The sequence below is a fragment of the Ricinus communis genome, chromosome 7 (assembly GCF_019578655.1).
Source record: "Ricinus communis isolate WT05 ecotype wild-type chromosome 7, ASM1957865v1, whole genome shotgun sequence".
NCBI classification, from domain to species: Eukaryota; Viridiplantae; Streptophyta; class Magnoliopsida; order Malpighiales; family Euphorbiaceae; genus Ricinus; species Ricinus communis.
Window position 1 is genome coordinate 15,877,179 of NC_063262.1, and position 20,975 is coordinate 15,898,153.

General features: G+C 39.9%; 2 non-coding genes across 2 annotated transcripts; both read right to left on the minus strand.

Moving 5' to 3' along the window:
* Positions 1 to 1,581: 1,581 nt before the first annotated feature.
* LOC125370760 lies at positions 1,582 to 1,690 on the minus strand. The gene has a single exon (XR_007216863.1). It is a non-coding gene; the product is annotated as a small nucleolar RNA R71 (small nucleolar RNA).
* Positions 1,691 to 19,140: 17,450 nt separating this feature from the next.
* Positions 19,141 to 19,247, minus strand: LOC112533841. Its single transcript, XR_003078195.1, has one exon. It is a non-coding gene; the product is annotated as a small nucleolar RNA R71 (small nucleolar RNA).
* Between the last annotated feature and the right edge of the window lie 1,728 nt (positions 19,248 to 20,975).

Consider the following 20,975-nt stretch of genomic DNA (forward strand, 5'->3'; position numbering starts at 1 on the left):
TTCAACATCCAATTGAAGATCAAGATAAACTTTGGGAGCATTCAAGAGAGGCAACTAGGGTTTGAGATTTGAATTTGCAATTTTAGGGTTTCTCGGTCGACTTGAAAGAGAAGGGTGTACATGTCTTTAATTTATTTTTCCTTATTTTATTCCTAATTGCTTTAACCATGAACATGAGTAGCTAGATCTTTTGCATCCATTAGGGTTCACCTTTGTTGATGGATTATGCTTAATTGTTAGTTTTTATAATTGTCATTCTTACAATCTTCTTGCTATTCGGTAATAAAAAGTTTGATTCGGTTAATTTGAGACGTTGGATTAATTATTTATTAGGTTGTTTCTTCACATTGAGAAATGCTTGTTACAACTGGACATTGAATAGTAAGGACTGGTAGTTAAACTTAGAGATAAGGTTGATTTACTCGCTTCGGATTAGAACTAATAAGTCTTAATAGTTTTAAATCATACTTAATGCTAATCTATAATCCGATGGGAAGAGATTCCATTAGGTTAGTGCAGGTTTAGGGTCCAGAGTGGCTCGAGAGGCAGGGATTGGTCGAGGGATTTGAGCACGGTAAGCAAGATCGGCAATCCATCTGATCCATTTTAGAATTCCATCACTTAGGCTCCCTTTTGGGTTTGTTTCTCTCTTTGCAATTGTCTTTTGATTGTCAGGTTGTTCTTCATTTACTTATTTGCACTCATAACCATTAGGCTGATACGTTAGAACTTTCACACCCTATTTCGGACTAGATAACATAGCAAGCGGTAGTAACTCTGGGTTCACTAGATCTCAGGAAACGACCTTGATACTCACTAGTGCTAGGTTGCATCGATGAGTTCAACACCCTTAGGTGTAGGTTGCATAAATAGCCATCAAGTTTTTGGTACATTGTTGAGAACATAGCGGTGAACTAGAGTGAATTGTTTTGTGTTACTTTAGTCATTATTTGTTTATTCATTTATTCTTTATTTATTTATTTTATTATTTATTATTTATTATTATATTGTTTTGTTGATTGGTGGTTGTGTGGACTTTCGGTTTGGGTAGTTTATGACCGGAGCTCGAACTCAGATCTTATAGAGCCTCTATCGATCCGAGCGATCCCTCGGACTCTTGAGGAAGAGGTTGCAATTAGAAGAGGAGGAGATTGAGGTTGAGGTACGTGGATAGACTAGACAAGATGGAAAACCATGACCCCGGGCCAGCGATAGTCGAGGAGGGCGATGTCGAGTTTGCTCGACCATCTTTAGATGGGACGGCAGTATAGTCGGTTCTTCATGTGACCAATAATTTTGAGATAAAGGCCAATGTTATCCGGATGATCCAACAAAGCGTGCAATTTGGAGGATTGCCTAGCGAGGATCCCAATGCACATATCTCCAACTTTTTGGAGATTTGTGACACATTCAAGATAAATGGAACAACTGATCATGCCATTAAATTTGAGATTGTTTCCATTTTCCTTGAGGGCGAGCAAAGAGATGAGTACGCAATCTCTTCCACAATAGACGATCACTACTTGGAAGGCGTTGGCTGAAAAAATTTTATATAAGTATTTTCCTCCCGCTAAAACTACTAAACTTAGAAATGACATATCTTCTTTTGTGCAGTTTGATGATGAAAGCATGTCACGATGCATGGGAGAGGTTTAAGGATCTTTTGAGATCTTTGCCCACATCACGGATTGCCGGTGTGGATGCGAGTTCGGACCTTAGCGGGTTGAACCTTGCGGCGAAGGCGAGATGGTGGATCTTCTGCGGCGGTGGGCGCTAAGCGATGGGCGGCGGGCCTGAGAACGATAGAGGAAATGGCCATGAACAACTATCGGTGGCAATCCCTCAAGGCGGGCAGAGGAAGCGGGGAGTGGTCAACCAAGTGGACTCTGGCGGCCTTGGCGGCTCAAGTGGAGCTTCTAGCCAAGAAGATCGACCAACTCGGATGCGGTTCATGCGGTGAGCGTTGGGCTGCCAGTTTATGGTGGCCCGCATTGATGCGAGCTGTCTGCGGGAGGTATATTGCTTCATCTTCTACTAGTTTTCCATGTAATTCGCTATGTCTTGATGTTGAGCGGGTTGATTATATGGGGAATGCCCCGAAGGCGTGAGAATAACCCTTACAACAATATATACAACCTGGATGGCGCAATCATCCCACTTTCGATTGGAGGAACAATAATGCCCGAGTCGCGGTTTCAAAGACTTCATCATGACGCGGCAACAGCGAATTTGGGCTGCACAGCTCCTCCTCACGAAAAAGAGTCAAATTTAGAGGAGCTTATGATGAAGTTTGTAGCGTCTGACGAGATTCGGTAGTGGTGCACTTAGGAATCGAGGCCTCGATTCGAACTTGGAGACTCAAATTGGCCAAATTTCTAAGATGCTTTCGAGAGACCTCGGATGGCTCACAGCACTCTGAGTCAAGCAGGGAGCATTGCAAGGCTATCACCTTGCGTTAGATGAAAATTGTTGGTTCTTAGCGCTGGTGATAAGGATACAATCGTGCGGTCGAGCCGGTAAGGAAGGACCAGACCTTGAGGTGGTAGAGAATGAGAGAATGAAAGAATACAAGCAAAAGAGCCTGTGCGAAACATCAACCCCGGTTCCATATCCACCGCAGGTTGAGGCGAGATAAGGTGGACAAGCAATACGATGGTTTCTTGACTTATTTAAGCAATTGAAAATTAACTTACCTTTTATTGAGGTAATTTCACGGATGTGAAATCGCCAAGTTTTAAAGGAGATTTTGAGCAACAAGAGGGAAGTTGGAGGATCTTGGTCGGGTGGTGCTTAATGAGGAGTGTTCAACTATTCTCCGAACAAGCGCCACTCAAGCGGCGAGATCCAGGGAGTTTTACTATCCCTTGTATGATTGGTGATTTATCAATTAGTGGTGCATTGGCTGATTTAGGAGCTAGCATTAACTTAATGCCCACTAGTTTATTTGCCAAATTAGGGTTGCATGAACCTAAGCCTACTAGGATGAGTGTTAGGTTAGCGGATAGAACATTAAAATTCTAGAGGTATTGTTGAAGATGTACTTGTAAAGGTAGATAAATTTATCTTTCCTGTGGATTTTGTGGTAATGGATATGGAGGGTGAGAGCATGCCTCTTATCCTGGGTAGAGCCTTTCCTAGCTACATCGAGGGGTACTCGATGTAAGCAATGGAAAGCTTAAACAGAGTTAATGATGAGACCATTACCTTTGACCTAGCCACTTCCATGAGGCGAGTCCTTTGGACTATGATGTCTTGTATATTCTATTGATGTGATTGATGATGTGGTTGAGTCCCATTTGTAAGAAATTTTATGTTCGACCCTTTGCAAGTAGCAATAGGCCGAGGATGAGGAGGAGTTGTCCAACGAGCAAGTGTTGGAGCAACTCATTTTATTGGCTTTTGGTAGAGCTTGTCAACTGATCCCTATCTTTTCTTGGCCAGATGCGGGGTATAGAAAGTAAAGACTTCATTCGAGGACCCACCGGTCTTAGGCTGAAGGAGTTACCAAGCCACTTGGTTTATGCCTTCCTGAATGAAGAGAAGCACTTACCGGTAATCATAGCGGTAGATCTAACTCCGAAGAACAAGCCATCTTTGTTGGAAGTTCTAAGGAAGTACAAGATGGCCTTTGCTTTCAATATGGCCGATATCCCGGGCATAAATCCAAGTTTACGCTCTCATAAGATTTCATTGGAGGGCGATTTCGGGCGGTTGTTCGACTCAGATGACTCGATCCGAACATGAAAGAAGTGGTAAAGAAGGAGGTAATTAAACTTCTTGATGCAGTTTAATATATCCCATTTCCGGCGGTTAGTGGGTTAGTCACAATGCGGGTTGTACCCGAAGGGAGGCATCACGATGGTAGGAATGAGAAGGATGGTGATCTAGAGCTCGGTGTACTTCGAGAGTTTGCATTGATTCGTGAAGCAATGTGCAACTCGGAAGGACCATTTCCCTCTTCCTTTTATTGATCGGATGATTGAGCGTTTAGCAAGTCACATGTTTTATTGTTTTCTGATGGCTTTTAGGTTACTTTGATTCTATTGCACTAAGGACCAAGAGAAGACTACGCTACTTATGGGACTTTGTGAGCGGATGCCATGGAATGCTGATGCCAAGCTACATTTGATTGCATGATGGCTATTTTGAGGACATGATTGAGGAGTCTATGGAGGTATTTATGGATGACTTCTCTGTTTTTGGTAATTCTTTCTCTCTTTGTTTGGCAAACCTTGGTAGCATATTGGCTAGGTGTATTGAGGCTAACTTGGTACTAAACTGGGAAAATGCCATTTCATGGTGAGAGGAGGATTGTTTTGGGGCATAAGATCTCTCATTTGGGATGGAGGTGGATAGAGCTAAAGTAAAAGTAATATCTAAGCTACCTCCTCCTAGTTACATTAAGGTATTTAGGAGTTTTACGGGCCATGCGAGGGTTTTATAGGAGATTTATTAGAGATTTTCTAAGATTGCTAGGCCTCTCACTCAATTGTTAGTTAAAGATATACCTTTTATTTTTAATGATGCATGCTTGGCGACTTATGAGTTACTTAAGAAACTTCTAACATTGATCATGGTTTCTCCCGATTGGGGGCTGCCTGAGCGATGTCGATCTTCTAGTGATTATGCGGTTAGGTGTGCTTGGGCGGAGGATTGGAAAGAAGTTCCAACCCATTTACTATGCTACCAAGACTTTGGCGGGAGCCTAGGAACACTACACCACCACGGAGAATGAGTTATTGGGCTGTTGTTTACGCCTTGACAAGTTTAGATCATACCTCGTCCTCTCCAAAACCATTGTCTTCATAGACCACTTTCGGCGTTGAGGTACTTATTCACGAAAATGATGCGAAACCGAGATTGATTCGGTGGATTCTTTTATTCTGAGGAATTTGATGTCGAACAAGGATAAGAAGGTAGCGGAGAATCTGGCGGACCATTTGTCGAGATTGGAAAATCCTCACTTGGATGCACTTGATGAGACGGCCATAGGCGATCGATTTCCGGAAGAACATTTATATGTCACTCGGGTATACCCGATACTCCATGGTTTTCGGATTATGCTAACTATTTGGTTGCTAGGGTTACCAAAGGGTATGACTTATCGAAAGAAGAAATTCTTGATTTAAATACTATATTGGGAAGATCCTTTTGTTTAAAATATCGGATCGGTGATTCAGGTTGTGTATATGGCGAAGAGACTCTCCAAATATTGAAGCATTGCCATGAGGACCCACTGGAGGTCATCACGCAGCCAAACCATCTGACGAGGAAGGTCTTTAGAGGCGGATTCTATTGGCCTACGCTCTTCCAAGATGAATGAGAATTATTCGGGTTGTGACCACTTACCCGTATGTGGTAATATCTCTTCTCGTGATGAGATGCCCCGAACTAGTGTGCAAGTCGTTGAGATTTTTTATGTTTGGGGCATCGACTTCATGGGACCCTTTCCCTCTTCCATGTAGTATAAGTACATTCAGTTCTTTGAATATTTCTCTAAGTGGCACGGCTCGGTGTAATATGATGATGCGGGGTTGTCTGCAGTTCATGGCGATTGTTTGCTAGGTTTGGCATACCTAGGGGCTTATTAGTGATAGAGGAACACATTTCGCATGATTAGAGAAAGTACTTAAGCGATGCAGATTACTCATCGATTCTCTACTCCCTATCACCCCCGGACTAGTGGGGTTGAGGTAACTAATAGGGGTATTAAACGTATTTTAGAAGCCGTTAGTACGGTGGGAAGAATTTGGACCCTTAAGTTAGATGATGCATTATGGGCATTTAGAATTTGCTTTTAGGACATCTATAGGTTTCATACTATTGCCTTGTTTATGGAAAGTCATGTCATTTGCTGTTGAGTTAGAGCATAGGGCACTTTGGGCCCTTAGAACTTATAACTTTGTTGATTGCGGTGGGCGATAATAGCGGTGAGTGAGCTAGATGAGTGGCACCGGTGGCGTCTGAAAACTCCCGACTTACAAAGCAAGGACTAAGAAATGGCATGATCAAGGATTCGTGAGCCTAAGGAGCTTGAGTTGGGGATCGAGTGTTGCTTTACAACTCTTGCCTTAAATACATTTCCGGGAAGCTCTGAGACTCGTTAGTGCGGACCATTTCGGATCGGACAAGTCTTTCCATATGGAGTGGTAGAGTTGCATCATCCGGAGAAGGGAGACTTCAAAGTGAGCGGCCATCGGCTAAAGCGATACTATTGTAACTCGTTGATTAGTGAGCAGCGAGTTGACTGGCTTTGTATGCCGCAGGAAGGGTGATCCGAATGAGTCAAGCTTAAGACTCGCTAAATAAATAAATAAATAAATAAGCACTTCTATACATTCGACTTGGATTATACTTTCATGTTTTTAATTAGTTGTGATTGTTTCATTATTTTCCTTTGACTTTATTATAGTTGCTTATGATGAATTAGGGTTTTTAATTTTTGGACTTATGTAATCGGAGGACGGACTCTTCCGTTTGACCATATCTACTTGTTCTATGATCTAATTACGATGCGTATATGTGTTAAATCTGAGGTATAGAGCAAGGCAACTCGAGATGGCAAGGAAGCCTGAAACACCCGTTTCATCCACGGTTTCCATGGCCATCACAGGCTCTGACACCGGTGGTCTTTGGGAGCACGTCAGAGTCAAGCCCGTGTTGAAGGATAGGGAATAAATGGTCACGGCTTAGAAGGCATCACGGGATACAACCCCATGCAGTCTTTGATGCAGCCACTGTGTATATACCCGTGCGGGGTGCATCCGAGAGCTAAAGGCTCGTACGGTGGAGTCCTGGCCGTCTTTGATCGACCAGACCTTACCCTCACCCGTCTTGAGCCCGTGCACATAAGAAGGAGGCCTCGAAATTTTGCTTCCCTTTTGTTTTTCTTAGCTCAAAGGTGTTGTTCTTATACCCTTATCTCACCCTTCTCACTTTCCTCAGCGAACTCAGGTAAGTCTCTTCATTTGTTGCTTTATTTTTTTTTTAATTTAATTATGATTTGACTTCTATTTTATACATATACTTTTGTTAGGACATGCTAGGATATCTTGGTGGCTTTATATTGTAACCATATGACCTTGGTTAGGTTAATTTACATTAGTTGTTGTGTTTGTGGTGTAGTCGGTTATGAAAATGATAAGTGTGGGGTTTTGGTGGAAATAAAATGTGCCTACAGCATGCAAAGCATGAACAATGTTTAGACTTAAATTGCAATTGCTGGTTCACGATAAATTAGATTGGTATGTATCGGCTTATTTGTTTATACAAGTTTTTGGTTAGTCGAATTATAATCATTATGCTGTTGATTCGGTAGATTATTTCTTTCATTAACTTGAATTCTTACAAAAAAAAAAGCATGACCTTTCAGAACCATAATATGTGAATCATATGCTTGCTCAGTCTTAATCTCTCTAACACTGTGGACAGTGTTATACTAAAATGTGGGGTAGGTATCTACCGATGTTATGCCTATCTTGAGTTTTATTTTAATTAAGTAGTTGATGACTTTTTCTCCTTTGAATGGATTCCCTCATAGCTTTTATCGAACCTTATTGGGAAGAAGGCAATGAACGAATCTCTTAATTACAATCCAGCCAGGTAAAACTGGTATTTTTCCTTAAATTCTTCCATTTTACTTTATCTTAGATATAGAACACTGTTAATATTGTTGCTTATTATTGTGATTGACTGCTTAAACTTTGGTTTAAGAATTCATGCAATTTTAACCCACTCAAATGGTGAGATTTTGAGCTAATTGGTGCATCACTATTATGCTCCCTTTTCTTTCATTAGTGAGCATTGTACAGAATCTCTGTTTCTAGAACTTGCTTTACGATATCTTTTGAGATTACATGAATCGTCAATAATCGTGAGATGATTTGGGCACTTATCCTAACCCTGTTTTTCCCTTAGTGAACCAATTTTAAGCCTTAGCCTTTCCTTTCGTGATAATAATAACAGTGACACTCATTTTATCACTTCTATTCATTTGACCATTCTTTCTACCATTGTTGCTGGAAATTATGTAAGTTTATGCTGCATTTTATTTTGGATCAATCTGCAATCATATATTTCACTAAGTTGCTAGATTTTTCATAGATGCTCCCTTTAAAAAAAAAAAATTGATATTCAGTCTTATTGTATGTGTCAATAACCAACAACCCCTACATAAGCTGTTGTAATATATATACATAGTATATATATATTTAATAAAAAAAACAAAAAAATTAAAAAGAGTATTAATTTAGTTCATTTTGAGCATCATCTTATTTTTAGAGCAATTTAGTGTTCATTTTGGTACAACACTTGATCCTTCGTTACTTTCTTGCATTACTTGCTTAACTTCCGGCAACTTGTAGCCTACTTTCCATATTTATCGTACTCACCTACCTTAACATTCTGCTCGGCTCAAGACCCTTTGATCATGATTATTGATTATTTCATAGTAGTGGAGATTGGATCTATAAGCAAGCCTATGGTAAGCACTTTTCCGTATTTTTGCGTTGAGGCTTGGCGATCTTCTTTCACCTATATACACTTGTGTGTTTTGAGTGACATCTTGTGAGGCATGGTTCTCAATTTCTCAATTTAGATGGTTTATCATTTTAACTTTAGCAACTTTATTAAGTTTGTTCTCTTTCTTAAGGATTTAGTGATTTGGGGATTTTGGGAAAAATCATTATGGAGTTTTGAAATTTGTTTTGAGCTAACCTCACGTAATGCATTTGATTGAGTTATTTGGTATTTGTTTGAGGAGTGAGTTGTTGATTGCTTGAGGACAAGCGAAGTTTAAGTGTGGGGTAATTTGATAAGCATCATACTACACATGTTTTCATGCCATTGTTTACATTTTTATGCATGATTATCATTTTATGCTAGAATCACTGTCTTTTTGTTTCCTTTCTCGTTTGCGGGTCATTTTGAAGGACACCATCAATAATCGAGGGAAATACGTGTGATTCACGGACCAAAATCCATCAAATTAGGTGAGAACTAGCACCTAGAGGGTTGAGCACGGCCTAGACTCGGCCGTCTTGAATTGAAGGCTATCCCGATTGTGCCATTCGTACGACTTAGTAGCCATCATTTCGGCCACCGGCTTGAGTGGCTCGGCCACCGGCTTGAGCACGGCTTGGAAGATCGGCTGGCAGACTCCAGTTATTGCTTTGCCTAGACTCGTGGTCTTTGAATCATCACGACTGGACTCGACCATGCTTGAATCAACTATATAGGCAATTTTGAGTTCTTTTGGAGAGGAGACAATTTTTGGACTCAATTCCAAGACACACACTTAATCAATTATTTTCCTATACCTCAATTGTAGACCTTGAGAGATAAAAAATTCATCAATTGAAGGAGGGATTTCACTTGTTCCAACATCGAATTGAAGATCAAGACAAACTTTGGGAGCATTCAAGAGGCAACTAGGGTTTGAGATTTCGAATTTGCAATTTTAGGGTTTCTCATTCAGCTTAAAAGAGAAGGGTGTACATGTCTTTAATTTGTTTTTCCTTATTTTGTTCCCTAATTGCTTTAACCATGAACATGAGTAGCTAGATCTTTTGCATACATTAGGGTTCACCTTTGTTGATGGATTATGCTTAATTGTTAGTTTTTATAATTGTCATTCTTGCAATCTTCTTGCTATTCAGTAATAAAAGTTTGATTCAGTTAATTTGAGACGTTGGATTAATTGTTTATTAGGTTGTTTCTTCACATTGAGAAATGCTTGTTACAACTGGACATTGAATAGTAAGGACTGGTAGTTAAACTTAGAGATAAGGTTGATTTACTCACCGGATTAAGAACTAATAACTCTTAATAGTTTTAAATCATACTTAATGCTAATCTGTAGTAATCCGATAGGAAGAGATTCCATTAGGTTAGTGCAGGTTTAGGAATTTGGTAAGCTCGAGAGAGGCGGGATTCAATTCGAGTTTAGGCACGGGTAAGCAAGATCGGCAATCCATACAATCCATTTTTAGAATTCCATCACTTAGGCTCCCTTTTGGGTTTGTTTCTCTCTTTGCAATTGTCTTTTGATTGTCCGTTATTCTTCATTTACTTATTTGCACTCATAACCATTAGGCACGGTATGTTAGAACTTTCACACCCTATTTCGGACTAGATAACATGTAAGCGGTAGTAACTCTAGGTTCACCCGATCTCCATGGATACGACCTTGATACTCACTAGTGCTAGGCTGCATCGGTAGGTTCACTGCCTTAGGTGTAGGTTGCAAAAAGAGCCCATCAATCATCATCAAACATAGTAGATAAACCAGAAAATTCTCACGAGCATAAGTGACGGCTCAAGTGCTCCTCGGATTGATGGCGTTTGATGGAGTTCTAATTGCTTTTATTTAGTAACTTGAAGATTAAGCCTACTTGATGCTCTATGTTCTTAATCGAGGCTTGTTGATCTTCAAGTATCCTCTGTTTGTTGGAATCTATCCTCGAGACTTGCGATAAACCTCATCATCGACTCCTCAACACTAACTCTTCACCTTGAGTTGATGGTGCAAGATTAGGGTTGCTAAAATTCTAGTGGTTCTTGGCCATCTAAGCTCCATCCAAAGGGTGAATGAGTGCTCCATTCTTGATTGTAGGTGCTTCCATACGAGTCATTTGGCCAACTTCCCTTATAATTCACCTATTCATAGTTATAAGAATAATGAGGAACATCAACATACAATGGACAATCATTACTCAAATGTAAACCTGACAAAATTCATAAAAACTTGAGATGAAAGGATAGGGTGGAGAGTTGATCGGTAACCTGCAAAACGATTCCACTCGAGCTTCTAAAGATGCACGGGTATCCCGATTTTAGCACTCTCTTGGTTCTAATCCCATTTTCCAATGCGTCATACAAAGAGTTTGAGTTTAGCATTGAACCTTCTTATTATTCACTACTCCGAATCATAAACTTAAACTAAATAAATATGTACAAATAAAATAAAATGAATAAACAAATAAAAATAAAAATCATAAAATAATAAGAAAGAAAAAAATTGGCTAAATTAACAAATAGCAAATTTCACTCTAGTTTCAAACAATTCCTGACAGCGGTGCGAAAACTTGATAGGCTAAATTTTGTTAGCTCTGATCTAAGGCGGTGTACCTGTCGATGCGATCTAGCACTAATGGCAAATGTCAAGATCGATATTCCTCGAAAGTGAAAGCCGAGTTACTCTTTGTTCTTTGTTATATTAACCTAAAATGAGTGATGAATACTTTCTAAACTAACTAATAGCTACAATCTAAGTTCTAAGGGAGATGCAAGAGTAATTGATAACTAAAATAACCAAGACAAGAAAGCAAACCCAAAGGGAACCTAAACTAGTTGGCAATCAAACAAAAGATAAAGGATTGGTGAGTCTAATTAAGTGTGGTGAGGTGAATGAGAATTCTTAAATTTGGTTTCTTTCTCGAGATAGCAATTCTAAACCTAATAACCTAAATTTGGAATCTCTTCCTAACGATTGATTCTTAAATTAACATTAAGCTTTAATCGCCTCTATTAAGCTTTGTTAATTCTTAATCCTAGTTAATTATCCTTATCTCTAGCGATTATTAACTAGGTTCTTGCTATTCAAAATTCCAATTCTGAAATGGACTTCTCAATCACACAAAGCAATCTAAACACACAATTCACAACGTCTCATGAATAATGCATTATCTTATTAATCTTTGAAAGCAAGAAGAATACAAAACTAAGCCAAACAATCTAATATAAATATCAAGCCAACATAGTAAAAGAAATCGATGGATTTAATCAATCTAGCTAATCATGTTCATTATCAAAATCCACAAGAATACAATTACAATAAAGAGTAAAGGTAGAGAAAACCCGATTACACCCTTGGATGAGAGTAAACAGCCCCAATTCCTCTTGCTCAATCTTGAATTGATCCTTGTTCCCCTTGCTCGATTTGAAAACCAATCAACGAACCTGGCAATCTTCAATCCTTGAAGGAATCAATTGAAACCTTGATCCAAGTCTCCTTTTCCCTTGGTTCCCGCTCAGAAGACCCTTAGGGAGAGAAAAATTAGGGTTTGGGACGTTCTCCCCCGCTCTCCTTTTTTCTTTCCTCTCTTCATTCTTTTAATTAATTCCTTATCGGCTTGACACGGCTTGGGAACATGTTCAATTTAATATTCTAAATGAGTGTTACTCTTTGTGGCCGTGCTCCCTAAAAACTTCTTCTTCTTTGATGTTTGACACGGCCGTGTTGGTGCCGAGTGTTAGGAACCGGCCAGTCATAAGAAATAACACGGCCATGTTGACTTCCTCGTGCTGTAATCCAATTATGCTCCAATTTTTCCCTTTATCATCCTTTGACTTCTTTTGGACCTAATGCACACAAACAGACACATAGGGTGAGTGTTGGGACCAATTCACATCCAAATGTCCATAAAATCAATCTTAAAAACCCCATTTAGATGTGTGTATTTTATGCACATCAACAGGCTGTGAACACGTCCGTGTCCCGTAACACACCCGTGTTGATGGCACCCATACTGTGTTGAGAGAAAAATTGGACTTCAGCATGTTCTACAAGAGTGACACGGGCTGTGAACATGTCCGTGTCACTTAACATGCCCGTGTTGAGAGAAAAATTGGACTTCAACACGTTTTCTACAACTAACACGTGCTATGGGACTGGGCGTGCTAATCAGCACGGCCTAGAACACGGACATGTTGACATCAACACCTATATAAGCCACGTCATATCACAGGTTCAAAATTTTCTGCTCTTTTCTCTCTTCGCGCGTATAGGCTGATATCCTCTCCCTCTTTTCCTTCAATTTTCAAGTGTTTTTCCAGCAAATCAAGTAAGTTTCTTCCCTTAACTTTGTTCAATACTCCATTTTAGTATGTGATTATACTATTTCCTTTAATTTCTTTAGTTATTTCTATAATTTTTGGTATTGTTTCTTAGTTTCATCAATCTCCTTGTTAATTTTCTTATTTCGCTAAATTCATCACTTTTGTTGAATTTTATTCGTTGTTTCATTGAATTTCTTGCTTTTCTTTTAATTTTGATTTGCTATTATTGCTTTATTTTGTTTTATTCGTTACTATTTTTATTTTTTTTATTTCATCTTTTCTGCCTTTGAATTGCCCTATTGCCGCTATTTAGTATGTTTGAATTTGCTGGATTGTGAGCTGGTTTGGTGAATTAGTCATTATGCTGTTGAATTAGAAATTGACTAATGCAGATCTGCTTGTGATGTTAAATTACTATTAAATTTTTGTTGTTATTGTAATGATTATCTATTCTAGAATTATTGTTTTGACAAGAGTTTTGATCAATTTTCATGCAGGTACTATGGTTGATCGGCATTAGAGACCCCAAAAGATGGGTGTCTCTAAGAGAAGGCGTTTAGAACCGCCTGCACCACCTGCACCTCGAGCACCTGCCCCTAGAGCTCCAGCTCCAGCTCCAACTCCCCCACGATATAGATTTCTACAATTTCAGAGCCCTACTCACGAGGCTCGTTACCAGCAGCTGCAGTACATACAGTTAGGTTGTGGGAGATGTATAGATTGGCAGGCATTAGAGACAGTTGGCCTAGCTACTGAAGTTTGAGAGTTACCTCAGACTCTTAACTTTTGAGGCCTTCTTCGGCATTGTGGAGCCCACTTACAGAGAGCTCACACTTGAGTTCGCCTCTACTTTCTTCCTTTAGACGTAGATCACGGACTGCTGATGTGCATAAAATACACACATCTAAATGGGGTGTTTAAGATTGATTTTATGGACATTTGGATGTGAATTGGTCCCAACATTCACCCTATGCGTCTGTTTGTATGCATTAGGTACAAAAGAAGTCAAAGAATGATAAAGGGAAGAATTGGAGTATAACTGGACGTCAAATCTGCCGAAACAAGCTAAGTATGCATGACGAGAATATGTGGCGTGTTGGTTTCAACATCGTCAGTGTTCTAATGACGCACCAACACGAGCCGTGTTGGGTACGCCAAACATTAAGGAAAATAAGTTTTTAGGGAGCACGGCCATAGAAAGTAACATGGGCATAAACACTAACCTGTTTTGGGAACACAGGAATGAATACGGCCGTGTTGGCGACGATAGGAGGAATTAATTAAAAGAAAGAAGAGAGGAAAGAAAAAGGGAGAGCGGGGGAGAACGTCCAAAACCCTGATATTTCTCTCTCTAAGGGTTTTCTGAGCTGGAACCAAGGGAAAAGGAGACTTGGATCAAGGTTTCGATCGGATTCCCTTCAAAGATTGAAGATTGGGTGAGGTTCGTTGATTGGTTTTCAAATCGAGCAAGAGGAACAAGAATCGATTCAATTCGAGCAAGAGGAATTGGGGCTGTTTACTCTTATCCAAGGGTGTAATCGGGTTTCTTTACCTTTACTCTTTGTTGTAATTGAATTCTTGTGGGTTTTGATAATGAACATGATTAGCTAGATTGATTAAATCCATTGGGATATCTTTACTATGTTGGCTTAAATTATATTGTTGGATTATTTGAGTTAATTTTGTATTTTTCTTACTTTCAGTATTAATAAAATAATGCATTATTCATGAGACGTTGTGAATTGTGGTGTTTAGATTGCTTTATGTGATTGAGAAGTCCATTTGGCAATTGGAATTTTGAATAGCAAGAACTGGTTAATAATCACTCAGAGATAAGGATAATTAACTAGTCGGATTAAGAATTAACAAATCTTAATAGAGGCGGATTAAAGCTTAATGCTAATTTAAGAATCAATCATTAGGAAAAGATTCCAACTTTAGGTTATTAAGCTTAGGAATTCGGTTATCTCGAGAGAGAAACCGAATTAAGTTAAGAATTTATCCACGGGTAGCATAATTGGAATCATCAATCCTTTATCTTTTGTTTGATTGCCAACTAGTTTAGATTCCCTTTGGGTTTGCTTTCTTGTCTAGGTTATTTCATTTATCCATTTACTCCTAGATCTCCCTTAGAACTTAGCTTGTAGCTATTAGTTAGTTTAGAAATTATTCATCATTCATTTTAGGTTAATATAACAAAGAACAAAGGAGTAACTCTAGGCTTTCACTTTCCCGAGGAGTATGACCTTGATACTCGCCATTAGTGCTAGACTGCATCGATAGGTACACTACCTTAGATTGTAGCTGCATAGATAGTAACCATCAAGTTTTTGGCGTTGTTGTCGGGGAAATTGTTTGAAAACTAGAGTGAAATTTTCTATTTGGTAATATAGCCATTTTTTTTGATTTTATTTTATGGTTTTTATTATTATTTATTTAGTTATTTTCTTTTATTTATACATATTTATTTAGTTAATTTTATGATTCGGGTAGTGGATGATACGGAGGTTCAATGCTAAACTCTTTGTATGACACGTTGGAAAATGGGATTAGGAACCAAGAGAGTGCTAAAAATTGGGATACCCGTGCATCTTTAGAAGCTCAAGTGGAATCGTTTTCAGGGCTACCAATCAACTCTCCACTCCTATCCTTTCATCTCAAGTTTTTTATGAATTTTGTTATGGTTTACATTTGAGTAATGATTGTCCATTGTATAGTGATGTTGCTCATTGTTCTTATAACTATGAACAGGTGAATTATACGGGAAATTGGCCAAATGACTCGTATGGAAGCACCTACAATCAAGAATGGAGCACTCATTCACCCTTTGGATGGAGCTTAGATGGCCAAGAACCACCAGGATCTCAGCAACCACATTAGTAGCCTAATCTTGCACCTTCAACTCAAGATGAAGAGTTAGTGTCAGAGGAGCTGATGATGAGGTTCTTTACAAGTCTTGAGGATAGATTCCAACAAACAGAAAGGATACTTGAAGGTCAACAAGCCTCGATTGAGAACATAGAGCATCAAGTAGGCTTGATCTTCAAGTTACTAGCTGAAGAGCAATTGGGAATTCCATCAAATGCTACTGAATCCGAGCAACATTTGAGCGCCGTCACTTTGCGTTCAGGTGAGAATTTTTCTGGTTTATCTACTATGTTTGACGATGATGCTTCTGTGCAGGATGATTTCTTGAACATGGAGATGGAACCAGAAAGGAAGAGGCGAACATGATTCCTCCGAAAGACTATCAGCGGGGAATGTATAGTTGATGATCTTGAGTTGCGATTCTGAGGAATTTTTGGTGGATTTTCCACAAGTCCCTTCGATGATGGAAGATGAGCACGAGTTATCCAATGAAGAAGTCTTGGAAGAGTTCGAGTTTCTTCTAGCAAATGAACCAAGCCAAGGACTGGAGATAACCACCGACATTCTTAAAGAAATTACCCAACCGTCGATCCTTCCAATTGTTGAAACTCTAGCTTTTAAATTGGAAGAGCCCTGATGAGCATAGTTTTACACATATTTGCTTGCATATTATTGCGTATGTTCTTAGCAATTATTGTGCTTTTATTCCCAGATCACCCGTGTTTTGTGTTCTTTTGCATTACAGGAACATTTATAGGACCATCATCGGTGTTTAAGCAATTATGGATCAATACGTGCGGAAACGGACGAGAATTCATCAAGATCGGACAAGAGCCCGCAATGCATACATTGAGCACGACCTGGACTCTGGCCGTGCTCAACCATTGGCTTTGATTCTTGGAATTTGCACTTTGGGCACGGTTTCAGAGGCCACCACAAATTTTTCAAGACGCTCCGTGGTGGCCAACCGCGGCCGTGGTGGCGAAACACATGGCTCTGGTAGTGGTGAAACCTTACCAGTGAGATCCACCGGTTTCAGCACGGCCTTCAACACGGCCGCGCTGAGTTAAATATATAAGAAAAATGAATTTTTCTTAGAAAAGGGGAGAGGGGGAAGAAGTGACATAAAGCCACTGGTGATGTTGAGTGCGAGAGAGTTGCGAGGAGTAAGAATCCCGAATCGCAAGGTTCGGAGTGCAAAACCGTAGTGGAAGCAATCCAAGAGGCAATTTGGGAGATTAATCAAAGTGTAGATCCAGATTTGGAGCTGTTCATCCAATTCGAGAGAAAAGGGTGTACATATTTTATTTTCATTATTCTTTCATTATAATTGATTTCCTAGATTGTTTTAAACATGAACATTGATAAGCATCATACTACACATGTTTTCATGCCCGATTGTTCACATTTTTATGCATGATTATCCCGTTTTATGTTAGAATCACCAGTCTTTTGTTTCCCTTTTCGTTTCAGGTCATTTTCGAAGGACACCATCGGTGTCGAGGGAAATCGTGTGATTACGGAGCAAAATCCATCAAATTGGGGCGAGAACAAGCACCCCGAGGGTTGAGCACGGCTGGACTCCGGCCGTGCTGAATTATCAAGAGGCTATCCCCAATTGTGCCATTTGACATGACTTGGTAGCCACCAGGCGTCGGCCGCGGCTGTGGTGGCTCGGCTAACAGACTCACAGTTGACCGGCTGGACTCCGGCCGTCTTGAATTAACTATATAGGCGATTTTGAATTCTAATTGAAGGGGCGATTTTTGGACTCAATTCCAAGGCACACACTTAATCAAATATTTCCTATACCTCAATTGTAGACTGGAGAGATCAATTTTCATCAATTGAAGGGGGATTCCACTTATTCCAACATCGAATTGAAGATCAAGACAAACTTTGGGAGCATTCAAGAGGCAACTAGGGTTTGAGATTTTGAATTTGCAAATTTAGGGTTTCTCATTCAAACTTGAAAGAGAAGGGTGTACATACCTTTAATTTGTTTTTCCTTATTTTGTTCTTTAATTGCTTTGACTATGAACATGAGCTGACTAGATCTTTTGAATCCATTAGGGTTCACCTTTGTTGATGGATTATGCTTAATTGTTAGTTTTTATAATTGTCATTCTTGCAATCTTCTTGCTATTCAGTAATAAAAGTTTGATGCGGTTAATTTGAGACATTGGATTAATTGTTTATTAGGTTGTTTCTTGACATTGAGAAATGCTTGTTACAACTGGATTTTGAATAGTAAGGACCGGTAGTTAACACTTAGAGATGAGGTTGATTTACTCACGGATTAAGAACTAACAACTCTTAATAGTCTTAAATCATACTTAATGCTAATTTGTAGTAATCCGATAGGAAGAGATTCCATTAGGTTAGTGCAGGGTTTAGGAATCCGATAGCTCGAGAGAGGAACCGGGATTCAATTCAGGATTTAGGCACGGGTAAGCAAGATCGGCAATCCATAAAATTCATCTTTAGAATTCCATCACTTAGGCTCCCTTTTGGATTTATTTCTCTCTTTACAATTGTCTTTTAATTGTCCATTGTTGTCCTTCATTTACTTAATTGCACTCATAACCATTACCGGTATGTTAGAACTTTCACACCCTATTTCGGACTAGATAATATAGCATAGCGGTAGTAACTCTAGGTTCACCGGATCTCCGGGGATCGACCTTGATACTCAGGTGCTAGGCTGCATCGGTGGGTTCCTTGCCTTAGGTGTAGGTTGCATAAGGAGCCCATCAAGTTTTTGGCGCCGCTTGGTGAACTAGAGTGAATTGTTTTGTGTTAATTTAGTCATTATTTTTTTATTCATTTATTCTTTAATTTTATTATTATTTATTATTATATTATTTTTGTTGATCGGTGGTTGTGTGGACTTTCAGTTTCAGGTAGTTTATGACTAGGAGCTCAAACTCGAATCTTATAGAGGCTCTATCTGATCCAGAACGATCCCTCAGACTCTTAAGGAAGAGGTTGCAATTAGAAGAGGAGGAGATTGAGGTTGAGGTACTGTGGATAGACTAGACACGATGGAAAACCATGAGTGAGGATTAGAGGACGATGTACGAGTTTGCTCGACCATCTTTGGATGGGACGAAAACTAGTATAGTCAGACCTGCTGTAGCGGCCAACAATTTTGAGATAAAGGCTAATGTTATCCAAATGATCCAACAAAGCGTGCAGTTTGGAGGATTGCCCAGCGAGGATCCTAATGCACATATCTCCAACTTTTTGGAGATTGATGACACATTCAAAATAAATGGAACAACCGATGATGCCATTCGGCTAAGATTGTTTCCATTTTCCTTGAGGGACAGAGCAAAGAGATGGTTACAATCTCTTCCACAACAGACGATCACTACCTGGAAGGCGTTGGCCGAAAAATTTTTATATAAGTATTTTCCTCCCGCTAAAACTGCTAAACTTAGAAATGACATATCTTCTTTTGTGCAGTTTGATGATGAAAGCATGTACGATGCATGGGAGAGATTTAAAGATCTTTTGAGATGCTGCCCACATCACGGATTGCCAGTGTGGATGCAGGTTCAGACCTTCTACAGTGGGTTGAACCTCGCAACGAGGCAGATGGTGGATCTTTGCGGTGGTGCTAAGCAGTAAGGCGGCGAGCAAGCTCGAACTTGATAGAGGAAATGGCCATGAACAACTATCGTTGGCAATCCTCTAGAGCCGACCAGGAAGACAAGGAGTGGTCAACCAAGTGGACTCTCGGCCTTGGCGAGCTCAAGTGGAGCTTCTAGCCAAGAAGATCGGCTAACTCAGGATGCGGTTCACGCGGTGAGCGTTGGGCTGCGAGTTTTTGGTGGCCCGCATTACGGTCTGACTGTCTGCGGGAGGTATGTTTGCTTCATCTTCTATTAGTTTTCCATCTAATTCTACTATATCTTCCGATGTTGAACAAGTTGATTATATGGGGAATGCCCTAAGACGAGAATAACCCTACAAAGAATACATACAACCACGGATGGCGAATCACCCCAATTTCAGTTGGAGGAACAATAATGCCCGTGGTCCGCTAGGGTTTCAAAGACTTCATCAACAGCCAGCGAACAACCAGTTGGGCTGCACAAGCTCCTCCTCCCTAAGAAAAGAAGTCAAATGTAGAGGAGCTCATGATGAAGTTTGTGACATCTGAAACAAGATTCCAGTGATCGATAGTGCACTTAGGAATCAGTGAGGCCTCGATTCGAACTTGGAGACTCAAATTGGCCAAATTTCTAAGATGCTTTCAAAGAGACCTTTAGGATCGCTCCCTAGCACTACAGAGTCAAACCCGAGGGAGCATTGCAAAGCTATCACCTTGCGTTCAGGTAAGAATTTGACTGGTTCTTCGCCTTTAGCTAATAAGGATAATACAATCGTGCAGGTCGAGCCAGCTAAGGAAGGACCAGACCTTGAGATGGTAGAGAATGAGAGAAAGAAAGAAGACAGTAAAGAGCCTGTAAGGAGCATCGGCCGGTACCATATCCTGCAAGGTTGAGACAGGATATGGTGGACAAGCAATACAGTAAGTTTCTTGACTTATTTAAGCAGCTGAAAATTAACTTACCTTTTGTTGAGGAGATTTCACAGATGCCGAAATACGCCAAGTTCTTAAAGGTGATTTTGAGCAACAAGAGGAAGTTGGAGGATCTTGGTCAGGTGGTGCTTAATGAGGAGTGTTCAGCTTTATTTTCGAACAAGCGCCACTCAGCGGCGAGATCGGGGTTTTACTATCCTTGTATGATTGGTGATTTATCAATTAGTGGTGCATTGGCTGATTTAGGAGCCAGTATTAACTTAATGCCCACTAGTTTATTTGCCAAATTAGGGTTGCATGAGCCTAAGCCTACTAGGATGAGTGTTCAATTAGCAGATAGGACTGTTAAAATTCCTAGAGGTATTGTTGAAGATGTACTTGTAAAGGTAGATAAATTTATCTTTCCTGTAGATTTTGTAGTAATGGATATGAAGGGTGATAGCACTGTGCCTCTTATCCTGGGTAGGCCTTTCCTAGCTACATCGAGGCCTGTTATCGATGTAAGCGATGGAAAGCTTAAGCTTAGAGTTAATGATGAGACCATTACCTTTGACTGGCCACTTTCATGGGGCGATCCTTTGGACTATGATAATCTGTATGTTCTATTGATGTGATTGATGATGTGGTTGAGTCCCATTTACAAGAAATTTTATGTTCCGACCCTTTGTAAGTAGCATTAGGCCGAGGATGAGGAGGAGTTGTCCAGCGAGCAAGTGTT